The sequence below is a fragment of the Rhinolophus hipposideros genome (genome assembly GCF_964194185.1).
Source record: "Rhinolophus hipposideros genome assembly, chromosome: 1".
NCBI lineage: Eukaryota > Metazoa > Chordata > Mammalia > Chiroptera > Rhinolophidae > Rhinolophus > Rhinolophus hipposideros.
The window spans coordinates 95,534,415-95,554,010 of record NC_138047.1 but is presented as its reverse complement, the minus strand read 5'-3'; positions in this window follow the sequence as shown (position 1 = coordinate 95,554,010).

The window sequence follows — 19,596 nt, the reverse complement described above, 5'->3', positions numbered from 1 at the left end:
GTAATAAAACTATAGGCTCAGACTCAATCCTGGCATCACATATCAGAACATTGTATCTTATCAAAAAACATTTCTCAGGTGAAATAAGCTGCATATAGTTACAGAAATGCTTCAGCCCTAAATGTGATTGCCATAAAAAAACCACATTAAGCAAAAGGTCTACCATTTAGCAAGTCAAAAAAGGCATCTAACATGCTCTCCAAAAAGAAATTCTCAGTTTCTGCTGGTGAATCCCCAAATTAAAATACTTTTCAGTGAGCCAAATACTATGGGTAACATAAGTGTAATTACTTACCTCGTGTGACCACTACAATAGCCTCCTAATTGTTCTTCTTTAAGGGAGAATAACAAACTCTTCCAAACTAGCCTCAACATTTTTGCCAGTGCGTTGTTCTAAATGGCAGTCTCATCTGGTCACACTCCAGCTGAAAACCATGATTCTTTCTTGTGATCCTCAGGGTAAAGCCTTTCGAGATCTTCCTCAGAGAACCACAGGGCCATTCATAGTCTTACGCCAGCCTCTCCCTGACATTTTTCTACTCTCTTTATACTTCAGCATTACCTAAATAATGACAATTCCTTCTGCAATTTGATGCTCAGGGCCAAGATGAGGGGAGGAAGGTGAGTCATTTGCCTCAGATGTGAAACTTAAGAAGATGACAAAAATCAGTTATCGAGATAAGTAATGTTTTAATGCAATATTTTTTTAAAATCACAATAAATGCAAAAGTCCAAAATGAATAAAATATCAAACTGTTATAAAAATATTACAATAGTATGATCTATGTTGAAGACATTTATCTGGTGATAATTATTCCCTTCCCTTTGCATATCTGTTCTGTATTTGTTGATCTTATAAATCTTGCTCATCCTTCAAGAACATCTCTTTTAGGAAGCTCTCTGTGATTTTTCCCCTTCCAGAAAGAACTGGGGATCCTTTTTCTGCCCTACCACACATGATCCCTTATACATGCTTCTGTATTTGGACATATCACCTATATTTAATTGTGTATTTGCTTATGTGTTTATTTATTTGTACACCAGCTGAGTTAGAATACTGTGGGTTCCTTTCACAAGTCTCTGTCAAGGCACTATGCATATTCTGCCCAACTTCTCTTCTAGAGGGCAAAGATGGCTCCATTATCTCCGCCTCCTGGTGTCGTGCCCATGATTAAGTTACAGTATATGGGAAAGGTAATGGATCTCACCCCTTTGTCTGGGTTACATGATGAGACAAAGGAATTTTGCAAATGCAATTAAGGCCCCAAATCAGTTGAATTTAATCAAAAGAGAGATTATCCTAGACAGGCCTGACTTAATCAGTGGAAAGCCCTTTAAAAGAGGGCTCAGGCCTTCTCTGAGATCAAAGACTATCATACTGGCTTTGAAGAGCAAATTGCCCTGAGTTCTACAAGTGTAAGTAAATGAGACCTGCCAGAAAACTGAGTGAGCTTGGAGGAGAGGTCCAAACCTCAGATGGACCACAGCTCTAGTTAATGTCTTGATTATAGCCTTATAGGACCCTGAATAGAGGACAACGCTGTTCTGTGCTCACTCTCCAGACCCACAGAAACTGGTGTAAATTACTACATTTATGCATCATCGCTACGCAAAAGTAGAAAATGAATTCAGAAACTATTATAGTAACCGCCATAAGTAAACTCCCTGTGTACAATTATCATTTATCTCTTATACCATAGATAAATAAATCTTTCTAAAGAAGAGCTATAATTGATTTATTCTCTGCTCAGAGATCTTCAATAGCTCGCAATTTCCCATAGAATAAAAACTAAATTCCATATTCTATATTCTCAGCGATCTTCTTCCAACCTGTCTTTCAAGACCTATCTCCCTCTAGCCTGTAAAACACTTACTCCAGCCGAACATCCATTCTTTCTCCTGAAACATGCCCTAGACCATTCTTGCATCTATAATGGCAATTCTTACATTTATAATTTTGTTAATATATACTAACTATAGGCCTCGTATTTGATGACAAATTCCACCTATTCTTCAAGTCTCAATTATCAATTATTTTGATACAGGTACTATGAATGCTTCCGTTTAAGTTAAAAAAAACACATGGGCATCAGTCCAAGAAAATTGTTATTACCTTCATGTATTTTCAAGTCTTCCCTCATGTGCATACTTTTCAAAGTTTATATCATATTTAACATAGAATTTTGTATAATATAAGTAATCTGTGTAAATTAACTAACATAACAAACATTTATGGAGATTATGGAATAATCTCCATAAGCATAATTGCAATGTCTGGGAAATATTTCTTAAAGAATTGTGCCATATTTATTAAACCAATATATCATGAGCTAACATTTAGGTTGATTTCAATTTCTCACTATTGTCAATGATATTGCAATAAATATTTGTTTTGCAAAAGCATTATTCTTATTTAGCACATTTTTATTAAAGTGGATTCCTGGATGTAAAACTACATCAAATATATCAGTTACCATCCTTGCAGACTTTCTTTACCTTATTCCCCACTGTCTAATAGAATCTCTTCTTATGAAGATATTTTAGCATGTTGTTTTATTCTGGCATACTTACTACTATCTACCCCTTACAATGTGCTGTATATATTTATATCTCAGAGGTGACTAATATCCACCCAATATATGAATGTGTAAAGTGGTTAGTAATCAATAGAAGAAGTCCTAACTAGGCTGTTAGGACAAGATGCTAATGGTAAGAGGCTTTGCTAGGGCTTCAGTCTGTGGTGATTCTGTTTCAGGCACCCCTGCTGGTAAATGAAGATTTTCCAAGAGTTTTTGAGTTCCCTAGTTCCTTATGTGTTCTTCCCTAAAATTAGTCTCCTTGACATTAAAGACATCATGCAGATTTTTTATTTCTACCTCCTCTAACATAAACTTATTTTATTCTATTTTGAAAAAGGAAGTCATGGCGCTCACTAATCTTAGAATCGACCTACGGTGAAATGTCCCAGGGTATATAAACTACGAAGACACCAAACAGAGGGATACATATTGGTGGAGATGCTGAAAAACTGAATGACTCTAATGACTAGGTGACAGATATTCTGTGAAAGTCAGGTGATTTCCAATTCTTTACTTTCAGCAAAATTGAATAGGACCTAATCAAGTTGTCAGCTAATAGATTAAAAATAATTTATGATGTTAGATGACTATGTGAATTCTGGCATATATCGCTGAAGAAGATCAAAGAATTGAGTGACATTGCTCTTCCATTCCCCTCCACTTACTTATATGAGTAGAATTTCTCAGTGCTTACATCTATAAAAACTAAAAATAGGAGCAGAACTCATACGGTAACTGTGATTCTAGCAATAAGAAATATTCATCCGTAGATACATGAGCCAATGAAATAATAAAAAGACATTATCTCATTAAGAGATGAATTTCCTATAAAATATTACTTTTGCACTTAATAATTACTCAGATTTGAAATATAAGTTGTTTTGATTAATGGTCTACTTATGACAATTACAATAACTTAATGTAGAAGATAATTTTAACATTTAGTCTTATGGTTACAGGAAACATTTTAAAAGTTAAATCTTAATTTATATACATGGTTTATTGTAGAAAGTATGTTAAGGTGATAATAAAATCTGTCTAAGCATAAAATACAGGATATTAAAATATTTTTTGGAGAAAGTAGAATAAAAAAATACTAGTTTGAAGAGCAAACATAATGTTTTATTTAAAGTTGTTCGCATATTTTGACTGAAATGGTGGCAAATATTTTATTATTATGATATTTACATTTTATTGGAAAAATTGAAAGCATGAAGTTTTATTTTAAAATGTTAATATTTTCACTATACAAGAAATCAGATCTTTGCAAGTATTTAAACATATGATGAAAAATTTCAGCCACCAACTGAGTATATATATATATATATATATATATATATATATATATATATATATATATATTTAATTAAGTTATTTTAGGGATACACAAATAAAAACTTTTCAAGGGTAATCTGTAAGGTACTATTATTAAACTTTATGCTTTATCATAATTATGTGAACAACAGACAACCTCACCTCACCCTGAGCTCCACTCCACTCCCATGATACCTCCCATGCCTGAATTTCACCACAAACCTTACCTTCATCAGGACTCTCAAACCATCTCTTACCTCCACCAAAATGAATGAGTTAAATGGCACGTATGTAACAACAGTGACTAACAAACTGCTAACATTGTCAGTTGACATTGTCAGGTTTCCCCTTTAATGCACAGAATATCCAAGTGAGTTCCAATGAGCTCAAAGCCAGTGCCCAGCCAAATGTGTCTTCTGCTGAGAATTCTCTCCTCTGATCGTCTAACTACTGAACTCCCTTGTTATTCTGGCTGCTCACAGCCACAGCTGGGCCAGTTACTATGGTCTCTCGGCTTCCCAGAATATTCCACATCTAGAAGGGAAAAAATTATGCTTTTGCTGTGTTCTTTCATTTAATCTTCCACACATCTAGCATGTTTGCTTACATCTTACACACGTCTCCAATATAATAATAAAAATGTAATTAGAACTAGGTTGTGTAATTCAAAATTATAGTAATTTTAATGCTGAATTTTAAAAATGCTTTAAAAAATAATGATGTGACTCATTCCCACCTAACACACACATTTAGAATTGTAATTCTCCGCCTTTGCAATATAAAATAGGCACTAACACTTTCATAAAACTCTTTGTGCCCATAAAACATACCCAGGAATTGGGGATTAAAGATGAATAAAAACTAATCCTTGCCTTAAATAGCTCACAGTCTGTAGAATAAATAATTTTTATGTGGTAAATTTATAATTGTAAATTTCAAAAAGTAAATTTATAAATTGTAATACATTAACTATTTTAGTGAAAGGAATAATAATAATATTCTACTATTGATTCTGTTCCTTCTACATAGTAGCTACTGAGCCAAGCATTTGACTTCCTATTTCTCTTTTCTGAACAGGACCCCAAAATAGATTTTGTTATCTACTGCAATTGAAATTGAGGGGGGGGAAAGGAGTCAATTTTACTTATTGAGTATGTGATTATGGCATAAGAGAAAATAAATACGTGTAAAATGCATGGTGTAGCTGCTTGTGCATTTCAGGTTTTTAATAAATAGCAAATGTTTAATAGTTGCTCTTGTTACACAGAACAGAACATAAGCCAAACAGAATAGTTCATGGAAGTCAAAGAGGTTGATGAGGAAAGAAATTCCAGAAAAGAAGCTACCCACACTAGAAGTTGAACGGATGGTGGCCCATAGAAACGAGAAGGGTTAGTGAATGAAATATTCTCCTCCCAACTCCCATGAAAACACTTGCTGCTGATTCTCTTTCTGCCTCTTTCCTTGTAATTTTTTTAATGATATTTCTTATCAGGATTTTCCTCTTGCATTCATTTGCTAATTCTGAAATGTTTCCAGAGCTTAGTCCCCAACCCTCTTTTTTCATTCTTGCATACTCTCGGTAAGTGTTCTCCTCCATTCCCATGGCTCTGAAGCCTATCTTTATGTAGATGACTTTCACATTCACATTTTCAAGAGTGGCATCCCCTCTAAACCCCGGACCTGTATACCCAACTACATACTTGTTTGCTCCATTTCGATATCTCACAGGCATCTTCCAGACTTTTCTGCTCAAACTTGATCACTTGTTCCCTCCTAAAACCTAAATTTTCCCCTATCATTACCATAAAGGGCTCTGCCATCTATCAGTTGTTGATGCCAGAGACTGGAAGTTACCCATGAACACTTCTTTTTCTCTAACCAACATCAAATCCATTTAAAGTCTTATTAGTTCCACTTTCAAAACTACATTTTAAACCTGTCTCATCTCTATTATCAGCACCACCATTAGTCTTGACTTAGACCACAGTAAAGCTTCCCTCTTGATGTTTCTGTACTTTCACTCTTCTCTCCTCCCAACCTACCCAATGCTCAATCTTTCCCCAGCACTATAGTCAACATGCTCTTTTTTAACCCATAATTATGATTATGTCACTCTTCTGCTTAAAACCTCCAATGGCTTCCTATGCTGCTTAGGATGACATTGAGCACCTTGTCATAACTTGAATTTGAAAAATATAACCCCTGACCTCTCCTTCAGTCTCCTCTTGTGCTGGTATTCTTAAGCTCCAGAGATATTGGCCACCTTTTCAGTTTCTCCTACATATCAAACATTTCCTCTTCTGGATGTTCATACACATTACTACCTCTGCCTGGAAATACCTTCACCTGTGCTTCTCTACTCCATGGTACTCTAATCTTAAATACAATCTTCTCAGAGAGGCTTTTCCTCGTTATCTTAATGCTTGCTGACATTTTTTTTATATTGTATCTAATCCCCTCCTATATCTTCACTCAATTTGCAAAAAAAACATTTATTTACTTGTTTATTTTCTGTCTCCACTACTGAAATGTGAGATCTACATGGCCTCAGATTGTTTAGTTTATTGACCTAAGTATATCTAAAGCCTATCAGAATGTTTGGCACGTAATTGATACAAATATTTGCTAAGTGAATAAGTAAAAAATGAATGTCTTATTGAATGAATGAAGGAGGCATAGTATATAGGCTTTTAAACATTTGAGAAGCAGTCAAACAAACTGTGTCTCTTTTACCCACTTACAGAATAGGGATAAAATTTACTATCTTTCTTAAACTCACTAGAACATATAATATACGAAAGAAACTGATATGAAAGTGTGGAAAGTTAAAAACATCAAATCATTTACTTTATTATTATTTAATGGTTAACTTTTTCATCACTTTCTCATTATCCTAGATGAAATAAATTCTGAGTATTGATAATTAGATGTCAACAAGTGTTGGTATTCCTTTTGAAAAGCATATGTACAATATTCTAGTACAAGCTCATACATAAAAATTTCTATGTTAATTAAAAAACTGAGCCAGCATGACTTCATGAACTAAAAAGATAAAAACTACCATGCCCCAGTTCCTGCCTAACCCGGACTTAATGTGCAGCTCTAGGGCAATTGCTTAATTTATGTGGGCCTCAGTTCCCCCATCTGTAAAATGGGCCCTGCCTTTTAGGGCTCTGAAAAATAACTAATCAATGAAAGCAATCAATAGTTGAGAATAGTTGAGAATGAAGTTGGAAATGAACAATCAGCATGTTAGGGGTTATTAATTCTAATAAAGCACAAAGGTCACTAACTTACATCTTTCTTCTTTGAGAGACTCAGCCAAATGGTTTTGGAGCGCTTTGTAGAAGTTTCTATTATTTACCTGCATTTAACTCACAATTTCCCTGGAGACAGGGGAGAAGAAATCAATCATTCATAATAATAGGTGTCCTACAAGGGTAATAATATACATCAACCTTCTTTTTATGTAGTTCTTTGATAATCCACAGAGAATGCTTGGCAAGCAACAGTCAAAATAAAAGAGTGTCCTATTTTAGTGATTTTTATTTTTGATCATGAAGCTCAGTGTTACTGTGACAGTGAGGCAATGCTCGTGATGCCCTGTTAATTGGCTGAGCCAGACAACACTCAGGAGCTACCTTGCTGCCTCTCTGAGGCCCAGCTCATTTTCTGGACTCACTATTTTAAACAAATCATGCCTCCACTTACAAGCCTTCAACTCCAGTTATCCTTATGGATTTTCAGGGACATTAAAACATCAAGCCAATAAACTACCTCAGCCGGCACTTGACTTGGCTTATTTCTGATGCTCCCTTCAGATCCCCCACGCTGCAGCCAAACTGATCTGAAATGGTTTCCTTGTGCCTCACTCCACAGTGCTGCCTATGCTGATATTTCTGGGCATTTTATTTTCAGCTCAATAAAACCCTTTCTCCCATGCCCTCAAGAAAGCCTACATTTACTGCTCTCTTTGGCTGGAATCCTCTTCAGTCATCCATTCATTGAATACATATTTATTGAGCAGCACCTACCATATATCAGGCCTTGGGCACAGCAGCAGTAGAGAAAATAAACACATTTATAAACTCATGAAGCTTAAATATTACTAAAGAGAGATATTCAAACAAAAGAATAGTATGTCCTGAGGTGGATAAATACTATGAAGGTAATTACTATTTTCAATCGCAGTTGGGAATTCACGTATGTGGAGGACTGACTTAAATGACACACAGATTTTCAACTGTATGGGTGGTCAGCCACCCCTAATCTATCAGAATAAGGGGTATGGCAGTGGATGATGAGTTGGGAGAAGTATGTTATGTGTGGTGATCATGGAGGGCCTGTCTGCACAGGTGAGGCATGAGTAGAGATCTGAATGAAGGAAGAAAAAAAATTCTCGTGTATATAGAGAGGCGGGTAGGTGTGTGTCGGGGTGGGGGGAGGGGTGTCTTAGGGAGGGAGTTCTAGGAAAAGGAGATGTAAGGAAAAGAACCTGGCTTGCTTGAGGAAAAGCTTCAAGATGAGTGAACTGGGGGAAGGACATAGGGACAAAAGTAATTGTGGGGAGTGACACATTTGGTGCCTGATAGGTGCTTTTTTCCTGAGGTGGGAAGCCACGATGGCTATCTGGAGAGGAGAAGTGACACCTTTTGATTTAGTATTTTAACAGACCCACTGATTTTTTTCTTCTCCACTCAGTGAGACGACAGTGCTCTGCTAGCTGGGTGCTAGGTGCCAGCTCGGGAGTTCATTCATATCATTCGTTTCTCCACTGTGTCCTACCTTGCCTTTTCCCCAGTGCTTCATTCATTTTAGCCAGTTTTCTTGTTATTCACAGGAACAGGGTAGGTCCAGTACCAGTTAGGAGAAAGCTGCCAAGTGATTTGCTCTTGAAAATCATTCTCGTTGTGATTTAAATGCTTATATTTTGCTGTTTTAAAAATAAATAGGAAGTTTTGGAAGGAAAATTGCTCAAATAGTCTAAAACAACTAGGATCTCAAGAAAAGTCTGTAAAAATCCTAAGTTAAAGACTCATTTGTCTTTCCTTTCTATAGTGGAAAGAGGTCTATCCAATCACTTACTGGATTTATGTATTTCTGGAGTGTCTCATTGCATGTGATGTCTGATTCAAGTGGTTTCCCTCATCCTTCCTCATTTAGTGATGACACTAAGATGACTTGCAGATGACACCGCCTCCGGGGGGCACATCGCCCTCTTCTCTTGTCACTGGGGTCACCATTGCCCCCCTTGTTAGTATTATCATTTTTCACCTCAATAGGGAATCTTGGAATACATTTTAATTACAAAGGGGAACAGGCTACTAGATGATAGATCAAGTCAAGTATCTGAAGTTATCGATTATCTCAATTAATATCAGCAGCAACTCATTTACAAACTCACTAGCCCACAAATCTCACGTTTTCTCTTCACACACACAAAGATATTGTCTTCATTCAATTTGTTTTTCGCTTCCTTCCCTCAGTGTACACACTATTCTTCCTTCAAGGCTCAATGCATCCCCAAACTCCATCAAAAAGACTTGCCAATTACTAGTATTTCCTGGAATGTTCACTTATTTTCTATAATAGGCACTTGGTCCTTACTTGTATACTCTACTATGAATTAAGTTAGGTTATTAGCTGAATTGACAGCTAGCCACTGAACTTATAGGCTCCTCGGGGTGTTATGTATCTTACATATATTTTGTCTCTCACAAGTCCAAAAGCTAAGAATTATCGGTAAATATTGAACGAATTGATTAATACTGTTAAGCGTAATTGCATGGAACCATTGCTCATTGAAAATATAGGAACATTTTTAAAAGGAAGACGGCATTTGGAAAATTAAGGAAAAAGACCTGAACCAAAAATTCACAGAAGATATATAAATGGCCAATAATTGTGCAAAACTATTTAGCTTTCATAGTCATCAAAGAAATGCAAATCAAAAATGGCAACGGAACACGTATTTTCAATTTTTAAAACCTGGCAAAGATGTTTTTAAATAATAATATTTAATGTTGACGAAACTATAGTAAAAAAGGAACCTTCACTACCAGAGGGAGTGTAAATCAGCACAACCTTTCTGAAAGTCAATTAGCAATATGTATGAAGTGCTTAAAATAATTCACATCTTTGTATTTTATACCTAGGAATCTACCCTATGGGAATAATCAGATTTGCCAAAGAAATGTGTGATAAAGGATGTTCTTCATAGTATTATTCATAATAGCTCATAAAAAGCAAATATCAACCAATAAGGATGAGGATAAATAATCGTACATATAATGAGATTTTTATGTAGCCATAAAAAATGATGTTTCAAAGAATATTTAATGGCATGCACTATAACATGTAGTGAAAAGTCAGGCTACAGATCTGTATATAAAATGTTAACAATTTTGTTAAGAGTCTAACAATACAGAGAAAATGAAAGTAAAAAATAGGAACAAAATTAGATGGACTAAATAAAAATAATGAGATGATCCCTTTAAGTCCAAATAGATCAGGAATTACATTAAATGAAAATGGATGAAATACCTTGCTCTTTCTGGATAGGAGCTTCTATTGCAGTTATCTTCTTCCATTCTATTAAGTTGTTATCTACTACACTTTAAAGGACCACCCTAGAAATTACAACTTGCATTCTTGACCTCAAATTAATAACGTTTAGTATCTCTCAGACAATGAAAGTAATAACACTTTAACTCCACTTTTTGTGCTACTACAATATTCTGGGCTTACTTCAGTATGCACAGGGGAAAATAAATGCATATATATGTATATAAGTTTGTTATACTTTTTCCTGATAAAGAATGTATAGCATTAAGTTTACAAATAAAAATGAAATATATGATTTTCTCTATTGTAAATTCCATATAGTCAATTGAGTCTCACGGAATGCTTACACTGTATTTTTTCTAATTCTTATATATTTAGTCCAAACATGGCTTAATTTGATGAATAAGTATAGTTACGACATGAATGGGCTCATATCTTAGTTATATTAACATGCATGATGAAAATGAAATTCAGATAATGAAGATAAATATCAGAATTTGACACATTAGTATGTACAACTTCTTTGCTAAATTGAATAACAGTTAGTCTGCATAATTACCTTTTTTTTCTACTTTATAGACAACCAACAAAAACAAACAAAAAAAAGAAACCAAGATTTGAGTTTTAGTATTTGACAACTTTCATGGTATAAATACTACTATGATAGCCAAATACAAATTACAACATGACATCACTGAATGAGTGTTGGGAAGAAATGTGCATTAATATACCATTATGTATTATTTTCATCATGCATATAGATAGGCATATTCTAAGGAGCACAGATAAACTAAATTTAGCAAAATAATCAGGAGGTAATGAAGTTTGAGTATTTATTGCATTTGTTTTTACTATAACTTATTTTGCAATATTATATAATTTAATTTCTAGTAATGGTTAAAATAATGTGCATAACAACTAATTTTTCAGAATTACTGAAAATTTAGCAGTAAGTTATAGCAAGCCAATACTAGCTGGCTCCAGCACATCACTGGGCTCCCTATATTTTAATTCCTCAAGATAATCTTATGGTTTTAAACAATTACTCTTTCCACATATTTACCTTTTTTTTTTTAATGATCTTTGTTTCTTCCTGCATTATCATGCTCATTATTAGAATTATTTTCCCTCTTCCTAAAGAACTCCTTTTAGTATTTATTTTAGTGAGGTCTGTTGACAACCAATTTTTAAAGTTTTTGTTAATGTGTGTGGTAGGCAGAATAACGGCCCCCAAATACGCTCATACCCTAATGCTCAGAACCTGTGAATGTGTTACAATAGGGTACTTTCCATGACAAAGGGACTTTACAAATGTGACAATGATTATGCACCTTGAGATGAGAAGATTATCCAGAGGATCCAGTTTAAACACCTGTATTTTTAGAAGTGAAGAACCCTTTTCAACTTCAGGGAACCAAAAAGATGGCAGTGTGAGAAACATTTGGCCCACATTTGCTGATTTTGAAGATGGAGCAAGAGTGCTATTGACCAAGAAATGAAGGTTGCTCTAAGAGCTTGAAAAGTCAAGGAAATTGATTCTCCTCTAAAGTTTCCATCAAGAAATTCAGCCTTGCCAACACCTGAATTGTAGTCTAGTGAGACTGGTGTTGGGCTTCTGATCTATAGAATTATAAAACGATTGTATATTTATATTGTTTATGCCACCAGATTTGTGGTAATATGTAAGAGCAGCAATAGAATACTAGTACAGTTTGAAATATCTTTACTGCACCTTCATTTTTGAGGCATATTTTTGCTGAAAACTAGATTCTAGATTGAAATTATTGTTTCAGCACTTAAAAGTCATTCCATTATCTTCTGGTTTTATTATTTCTGTTTAAAAGTCAGCTATATTTCATATCTCTATAGTTCTTCTTTTGATAATAATGTTACTTCTTTTTCCTCTGATTTTAGATTTTCTGTTTGTCCTTGCTGCTTTTTTTAAACAATTTTATTTTGATGTGCCTTGATATAACTTTCTTTACATTTATCCTGTTTTGTTTTCTCGAAGCTCTTTAAATATGTGACTTTATATCTCATATTGATTTTGAAAAAAGTCAGTATCTATTTAAAATAGGTTGCCCCATTCTCTTTTTCTCTCCGACACTCTGGACCTCAGTTACAAGTACATAGATATCTTTATTGTATTTTAGATGTGTATCATGCCCTTTGCTTTGTTTTGCATTTTTTCCTCTATGCCAACAAACTGCTTATTTCCTACTATTTTATCTTCCCATTCTCTAATCCTATCTTCTATGGTGTTTCATCTATTTAAAATTTAACTGATCTCTTGATATCTGCTATTTTCTTGATCAGGACTAGGATTTCCATTTTTTATCTCATATTTAAGTTCAATGTCAATATTCTTTATTTCTACTTTTAACATATCAGTTTTAGTTATCTTAATGTTTCTGTTGGATAACGCGAATCACTGTTTCACCCAAGATCTTTTTTTCTATTTTCTATGTTTCTTTTACTGTTTTTGGTCATTTGATTGTTTTCTGACATTTGTTTAATTGAATGCTAGATATCGCATATGAACAATTTAAAAGATTCTGATTATGATAGCTTTCACGTGATTTATTTTTCTTCTGGCCAGTAACTAGAATATGATCACATCACCTTAATCAGTCAAAGCCACTTTACTATCATTTGCACTGATCCCAGAGTACGACCTTTCCAGGCTCTCAAGAGAGCTTGGACTGTTTACCTAGATTTCTCTTTTTTCATTGCCCTGAATTTCATTTTTGTCTCCTAAGACTACAAAACTACTTAATTTATTATTTAGCTTTTCAACCTCTTAGAACTGTCTTCCTGAAATCTTGTCTCTCAAATTCTGACTGCCTTGGTTGTTCTCTATATCTTCAAATAACTGCTTTTTTTTTCTTTGTATTTTATCTAGATTTTGTAGTTGGTTCTGGTGAGAGTTTCAGCCTAAAACTAATTATTCCATTAAATCCAGAAGCAGAATTGATTAAGGGACTATACTTAATTTCTATATGTACTAAAAATTTAACCTAAGGCTGTCAAATGATAGATATTCTATATGAATTGATAGAACGACTGAAATAATGAATTAGTAGAATTTATTTTCTATGAAGTTCAAAAACTGGGCATTTTCACCAATTTACATGATATTCATTGGAACTGCATTTACTGAATTATAGTTTGAATTTTTACCAACTGTCTATATTATTGAGCACTAAACTAAATAGTCCTACAAAACGTGTTATGGTGTCTATTGCTAGATATATGATTGAAAAGCTTGTTTATTATGATAGTAGTGTTCTGTCTAGGAAAGCACTTGGAAAACATATGTCTTTGGCCATAGGGCCAAAAATAGTTGTGTTTTTTTGTCATATTGGTTTGTTTATTTTTATTCTGAATATGCTGTTTTTAACTCTCACGGCTTGGCTTCATTTTTTCTACTTAATTGAGAGAACACTTATAGGAAAGTTTGTAGTCTATCCAAATTAAGTCCACATGATATATATTTTGGCCTTATCCCTCACTACATTTCATGTTCCTAAATTTTTTCCCCTTATTGCACCTACTTGGAATGTTTTACTTTATTTTTTATTGCTACCTAAGATTGTTTTGGAACAAGACAGAGAGGGCAAATAAATTATTTGAATTCTTTACAAAGTATATTCTACAATGTATATTGTTTCTCAAAACTCTGCTTGGCCACATTTACATTGGGAAGATGGCTTTGGTAAATAACATCTATATCTATATCATCTATGTGTTATTATGCATTCTATATTTAAATCGATTAGCAAATATTAGTTAGTTGTTTAATATTTAATAAAAAGTGCAAATATTAACTCTGCCACCTCTTTAATAAATAAGAAAACCAAGCCACAGAGTCAATTGGATAACATGTGAATGAATAAGTTGGAACTCAACCCAAATATTTTGATTCCATTATAATATGAATACAAAATAATGAATAGAAGTGTTTTACCCCAAAAATACATGCCAGGACCTTGGATACTTATTCACATTGTCTTTTTCCTTAGCTTATGTGAGTCTTCAATAATGTGTAGAAATATTGTCTAATATATGATAATACAATTTTATTTTAGCTTAGTACTTATAAATCCTTTCTTTGCTTATCACCACACTTTCTGTAAAATAAGAGCCCTTTAATTCGCCTTTCACACATTTGTACTTAAAGGTACACCTTCAAATGGATCAAACTTAATTGCATTGTAGCCCTTAGCTAGTTCAAATTCCTCAATCAATTCACCTCAGACTCATCTTCTTTCAAGACTAAACAACCCCATTTTTCTTAATCTTTTCTCATATGTTCAGTAATCCCTTCCATTCCATTTATCATTTCTGTTGCCCTATGCTCTCTCCAATTTAGCTATAAGGTCTTCTATCAGATGGGAACACGCATAAAACCTCCTCTTCTACACTCATATTAGGCCAACTAAGAAGCTGCCCTGGTAATTTCAGCTTGCAGTTATTACAAGCCTCAAGTCTGTGAAATGTTAAATGTAGTATTCTAAAGAGGTGGGATCAAATGACATTTCCTTGTGTTAACATATTGAGGCAACATGGTACTTTTCCTAAAAAAAAAAAAAAAAAAAAAAAAAGGTAAATCTTCAAATTCCAAGAAAAGTAAGTGCTTTTCCTGAAATATAGATTTTTTTATTATTATTCATAGCAAAGAAACACTTTGCAATTTCAGGAGATAATGTCATAATTGTAAATAATTAAACATGGTTCCTTTTCCCAAAATACCCAATGACTCTTTTCAAAAGGTTATCTATCATTATCAAAGCAATGAGTCTGATGTGAATTCAGGGTCTTTGTAATAAAGACCAAATTCATCATACAATGATATTTGCTTTAAAAAATTAAATAAAAAAAAGCAAATGCTATCTAAAAAAGTTAGTCTGTTGTTCTCTGAGGCATCTCTAAAAGGAAACGAACACTGGTACAAGAAACATCAATTATAAAAGCCCCTGAGTGATAATAGCTACTTCCATGCAAGGAGTAATTACTGTCTCCCAGAGCTGACCCAGAGAATCTCTGTAGGGAATGAATATAATGGTGTACTTGGAGCCATATGCCATGGGCATCTCTGTGCATTGATGGAAAGGACTCATTGGGGAATGAGTTAAAAGAAGTCATGTGTGTTTATGCAAAAACAGTTTTGCCATTCTGCATTAAAGAGCTCAAATCTTATATTCAGATTCTTAAGGCAAAGACAGAGTGGCAAGACCAGAAATTAGGCAAAGCAGCTTACTGGTTAGAGCTGAGAGCAGCAAGCACTCAGCTGAGCTAGGCATGGAGAGCATAGCTGAGCAGTCTAAAAGGCTGGAATATGTGTTATCAATGGTGCCAAGCATTTAAAATGCATTTGGCAGTTCCAATACTTGGAAATCAAGAGAATAGCCATTTTTGAATTATTTAGTGACAAATGATATAGTACCAATTTTACTAGTTTAGGGAAAAATGATAATTTGTTGGCCCTCGTAAGTAAAAATGTTGGTCATATTCTGGCTACAGACACAGATAGATCCACCAGTGTTATACTAAGGATTCAATCTTTATCCATCTCTTTAACTATGCTTTCTTCTGTATTGGTTCCACTGTCAGGCAGAGTCTTTACTCATGATGGCAAGCTGCTCCAAGGTTAATTTATAATTTATCCTCTCAACAGCCTCAGTAGAAAGAGTGTATTTCTTTCTGAATAGTTTTCAAAGAAGTCCAGAATGAGTCTCATTGACTTAAATTGACCTCACTTGGTTCATATGTCCGTCCCTGGACCAATTACCACAGCCAGGGGAATGTAATTCTCTGATTGATCAGACATGTGTCACCCCTAATGCCCCACCCAATGTTCCCCCTGGCAACTCAAAGCAAGTTTAGCCCTCCCTCCCAAAGATTGCATGTGCTAAGAAGAGCTGATTGTTGTTTCTCCAAAGGAAAAGGAAAATCATTATACAGATATCAGAAGAAATCATGAACAAAAAAAAAAAAGAAGAAGGAGTAGGAGAAGGAGGAGAAGAAAAGAAAGTCTGGTGTTTAATTCACCATAGAATTAAAAGGAAAACAGCTACTCTGGAAAACCTCAAAGGACTAGAAAAAGTACACTGTGAAATTCCTCTCTGCTAAAATCCTTACGCATTTGTCTGACTACTACACTGCCCCAGAGATGTTTAAAAATGTTACTGAGGACAGAAATCCAAAAGGATGTCTTTGGTCATTTAAGGTTAGTTTAAATGACCCAACAGACATCAGGTTAGTTACCCAAACAACCCTAGAAATCACTTGTGGTTTTGTTTGTTTGTTGTAAGGGACGGGGTGACTGTCCTAAGTGTTTTACACACATTAGCGCATTTAATCATCAAAATACTCCACAGAGTTACTAATACTGGTAGCTATTTACAGATGAGAAAACTTGGTCACATAAGGTTAAATGACTTGCTTATGGTTCCACAGCCATTGGTGGCACAATTGGGATTAGTGTACAAATTTCTTGACCTTTTTTCTCTGTAGTGCTGATCCCATGACTCTAAATTAGCAATACTATTTGAAAAGCAAAGAAGTAAATTCTAGTTTTATTGTCAAATAGTAAGCTGTCAAATAGTAAGCTGTTTTGCAATCACTATACACGACACTCCAAATCCTGGTCTTCCAATAGTTACTAGGCCTGATACAAACACTTGAAGAGAAATGAAAGTATATTCAGAGCTGCATAGATTTAGGTTTACAGAGTTTGGCAGTCATTTCCGCAGTACGGCATGTGGTTATAAGTATGGTCAAAGCAGCTGGACAGTATGAGTTCAAAACCCATTTCTACCACTTTCTAGATGTATCAATTTGAATAAGGTTTTTGAAGCTCTCTGTTTTCAATTTTCCCAAATATTAAATAGGTATGATATTTGTACCTGCTTCCAATAGTTATTTGGAAGACTAAATGAATTATACATTACAATTCTTCAGAACAGTCCCTTGTACACAAAATGCAGTCAACACATTTAGTTTTATAATTATTGTTGTTGCTGCTGCTATTGTTGAAAGTAACCCCTTACAACGTTATTACCAAGAGCCAAACAAATCAGGAAGTAGAGCCTCTGTGTTCTGGTTAATAAAAAGATGAATATAAAGCAATTATTTTTCTGTGATTTTGAAAGCACCAGTGGAGCTTGAAATATACAAAGCCAAATATATACATGGGGAATTGATGACTACAATTTATTCTCCAGTCATCAAGAATGGATTCTCAGCAGGAAAAGAAGTTGAACAACTATATGAACAACAACAAAGTCAGTCATTCAAATGGCATAAACTCTGTTAAATTGTCTGGTCACTTAACTTCCTGAAACTTTGGATTCCACATTTGCTCATTTTGGATCATTCTATCTATGCCGGGTCACTTACGGAGGCTTAAGTGAAACACTGTGACAGTTTGTAATATATGGTGGGTGTACAACATGATGTAGAGGTGAATTCTTGTGGATGCAGAATTCTGTCTGAATGTTATGACCCGACATATTGTTGTTTTCACTAGAACTGTGATTCAAAATTAATACCATTTTCCAGGTAAGTAAACTAAAATTCAGAAAGATTCTAACTTACTCAAAATATTGTTTTGAAAAGATACTAAGTAAGTTGAAGTACATCATCATTTCTTTCCTCTACTGCCAGTTCTTAAATTTTCCTTTATTGTGGCTAGCACCTTTGGCTGGTCGGGGTGGTTTATTGGGCAAAATGAGGCAAGTCCTTATTCTTGAGTCTTGTTATGAACTCCACGTGTCTTTTACCAAAACTAACACCATTTATGGCATAGAGTTTGCCAGGTCATGTGGTTCAAGTGACAGGACCACTTACACAAAACCTGAACCCATTGCAGAGACCTTTTGTTCTCTGGGTTTTACTCAGATATGTCTGCCTTTTTAGTCATCCAGGATATGCATTGGAGCAATATTCCCAAGTATGTTATTCACTATCTCCAAACCTGAACATATCCGGAGATATTATGTATTTTTTTTCAGATAAGTATGCCTTTTTTTTTAAGAGAAGTAGGAAATACACCACATCTGGTACCGTATCTGCAATTGGGATGCATCACAGGTAGGAAATATAATCATCTGTCTTTTAGTTTGGAAGGTTTGTCTCAGCAGGTCCCAGACCACTGGAATCCTAACATTTCCACTGCTGTATCAATCTCCAGAGTCTTCATTATGTTAAACCCTATTTTCTTGAAGGGACACCTTACTGAGGCCTCGAATACACTTGCCACTTAATGTTCATTCACACCAGTTACCATGATGTCATTATATAATGGACGTGTGTGACGTTCTAAGGTATGTCAAAGCAGTTCAGCTTTCTTCATTATAGGTTTTGACTGAACATAGGAGACTTTTCACATAGACCTTGGCAAGACTGTAAAGCATTCTGTTATTTCTTATATGTGAATGTAAATGGATTTTGATCCACCCTTTTGATGGGGATAGGAAACATAAAAATCATCCATCAGATCAATGGCTGAATACCATGTGCTTGAGGTTATTTTTATCTGTTTTAGGAAATACACCAAATCTGGCCCTATATCTGCAATTGAGATGCTACTCAGTGGAGTGGACACCAACCTACTATTATCTTTCAGAGTTCATCAGACTTTTATAAGGTAAAGATTGGCGAATTAAATGGAGCTATGATAGGATGCAGTACCCTACATTCTTTAGGTCTTTCAGCAGCACTGATTTCTGCCATTTTCCTGATTTTTTTTTTTTTTTTCAGTAGCTATCTTGGCAAGAGAGAGAAGTTCCATTTCAGAGGCTTCATTTGGCCTTCCTCACTACAGTAGTTCTTATTCCACAAGCAAAGGAACCAATATGGAACACAACTACTCAGTATGTCTATTCCAATTATATATTCTGGGACTGGGAAATGACCAGGACCTTGGAGCCATTGGACACACTGACAGCCAGACCTTTTTTCTCGGTAATGCTGATCCCACCAGTATTGTTGAAATACTGTTGTTGAAATACTTGGATATTCCCCTTCCTCCATTATAGATGGTTAAAGACCCCTTTGGGAAGTATTGGGGAAATGTTACTATATACTTGCCATAGTGTTCTAGGTTTTTTTTTTCTCCCGAAGATTTTGCTTC